This window comes from Scylla paramamosain, unplaced genomic scaffold (genome assembly GCF_035594125.1).
Source record: "Scylla paramamosain isolate STU-SP2022 unplaced genomic scaffold, ASM3559412v1 Contig179, whole genome shotgun sequence".
Classification (NCBI taxonomy): Eukaryota; Metazoa; Arthropoda; class Malacostraca; order Decapoda; family Portunidae; genus Scylla; species Scylla paramamosain.
In genome coordinates, this window is record NW_026973844.1 from 52501 (window position 1) to 55000 (window position 2500).

Consider the following 2500-nt stretch of genomic DNA (forward strand, 5'->3'; position numbering starts at 1 on the left):
TGTTGGTACAAAAAATTTGTTTAAAAAAAGAATATAGTGATTTTTCTACTTCCATTACACTAAAGTACCTCTCTCTCTCTCTCTCTCTCTCTCTCTCTCTCTCTCTCTCTCTCTCTCTCTCTCTCTCTAATTACTTATATACTACTAACACTTACACACAGACAAACATAACTTACTTAAATCTAAACTTAAGAATATACTTAAATTTTCAATATAACTTTTTACATTAACACACACACACACACACACACAAGTACATTGGGTATGTGTGTATGTGTGTTTACATACAGACATACATACAAACAGACTGACAGACAGAGAGAATTTTACATTATACAATAAATACATGTATGAAAATAGATTTGCTCTCTCTCTCTCTCTCTCTTTCCACTGATATATTAAATTATTTTCTCCTTTCGTAATGCTCTCTCTCTCTCTCTCTCTCTCTCTCTCTCTCTCTCTCTCTCTCTCTCTCTCTCTCACAAAACAGTAATTTCCAAACAGATAAACAAACAAACAAACAAACAAACATTATTGACCCAAGAACAGTTGGCATCACATTGCTGCTGCTGCTGCTGCTGCTGCTGCTGCTGCTGCTCCTCCTCCTCCTCCTCCTCCTCCTCAGGGCCAAGGGGGGAGGGGGAGGGGAGAGGGGCCACACATTGCCCGCACTCCCACCATCCTGGGCCTCATATTTGAAGAAAACCTGCAAAAAAAAAAGTTAGGAGAGAGAGAGAGAGAGAGAGAGAGAGAGAGAGAGAGAGAGAGAGAGAGAGAGAGAGAGAGAGAGAGAGAGAGAGAGAGAGAGAGAGAGAGAGAGAGAGAGAGAGAGACTGAAAAAATCAAAGAACACTATTTCAGATTCAAAAAATAAAAATAAACAACAACTACTACTACTACTACTACTACTACTTAACTAGCATCAACCCAAATCCCATAGTTCTTGTATTAGTAGTGGTAGTAGTAGTAGTAGTAGTAGTAGTAGTAGTAGTAGTAGTAGTAGTAGTAGTAGTAGTAGTGGTGGTGGTGGTGCCTCTGCTGGTGGTACTACTACTACTACTACTACTACTACTACTACTACTACTACTACTACTACTACTGCTGCTGCTGCTGCTACTACTACTGTTCTCTGGGATGGTGGTGGTGGTGTTCATCTTGCAATTGTTGTAGTTAGGAGGAGGAGGAGGAGGAAGAGACAGACAGACACTTACACAACTTATAAAATACTACTACTACTACTACTACTACTGTGTGTGTGTGTGTGTGTGTGTGTTAGTTTTAGTAAATAAAATAATGAAATAATTACATATTTATTTATTTATTCCAAAACCACAATCAGAGAGAGGGAGAGGTAGTTAGTGAGATTACATATATATAATTACATGTAAATATTATATACATTTCTAGTTACATATATTATCTAATTACACAAGACTAGTTTCCTTAAGATGACAAGAATTACATTAAAAAATCAATTACATTTATTATTATTATTATTACTTAACTAAACAACAACAACAACAACAACAACAACAACAACAACAAGAGGAGGAGGAGGAGGAGGAGGAGGAGGAGGAGGAGGAGGAGGAGGAGGAGGAGGAGGAAGGAAGAAAGGAAGAACTGGACACACACACACATTTTTTTTTTACAATATAATGCCTTTGAGCTGAAGCCTCCTCCTCCTCCTCCTCCTCCTCCTTCTCTGCCTCCTACAGCTCCATCTGGTATTCTTCCCTCCACTGTCCCCTCCTGCAAAACAACAACAACAACAACAACAACAACAACAACAACAACAACAACAACAACAACAACAACAACAACAACAACAACAACAACAACAACAACAACAACAACAACAACAACAACAACAACAACAACAACAACAACAACAACAACAACAACAACAACAACAACAACAACAACAACAACAACAACAACAACAACAACAACAACAACAACAACAACAACAACAACACACACACACACACACACACACACACACACACACACACACACACACACACACACACACACACACACACATGCACCTTACTGCAGCCCTTCGGAAGTGTATGGTTCTTGGAGTGCGTGGATGGCGTGTATGGAGGGGAGGGCTCTCTCCATCCACAGGGGGAGGGTAGCCTTCCAATCACTGGAGTTACTGAGAGAGAGAGAGAGGAAGTGGCAGATTAGACACGGAAGGTCCAAGAGGTAACGGCACAAACTAACAAAAAACAGGCAGTTGTACACAAACCCGCACAAAGAAAAAAACAAAAAAAGGGAAGGATAGGGTGGGGTTTGGGGGTGTCTGGGAGAGAAAGTGGTGTGTGTGTGTGTGTGTGTGTGTGTGTGTGTGTGTGTGTGTGTGTGTGTGTGTGTGTGTGTGTGTGTGTGTGTGTGTGTGTGTGTGTGTGTGTGTGTGTGCGTGCGTAGGAAGGAGAGAGAAAGAGAAAGAAATAATGAACACACACACACACACACACACACACACACACACACA

General features: G+C 40.6%; 1 protein-coding gene across 8 annotated transcripts in view; it reads right to left on the reverse strand.

The window, feature by feature from the left end:
* Positions 1 to 424: 424 nt before the first annotated feature.
* Positions 425 to 2500, reverse strand: part of LOC135099677 (uncharacterized) — an 8033-nt gene continuing 5957 nt past the window's right edge. For 3 of the 8 annotated variants that reach the window (XR_010268271.1, XR_010268270.1, XM_064002092.1), the window contains one exon: positions 1574 to 2161. The gene's annotated coding sequence lies outside the window, so the exon portion shown is untranslated. Of the gene's footprint in view, positions 707 to 1573; positions 2162 to 2500 lie in introns of those variants that run through there. The other 5 variants (XM_064002091.1, XM_064002089.1, XM_064002090.1 and 2 more) reach the window with 3 other exon arrangements.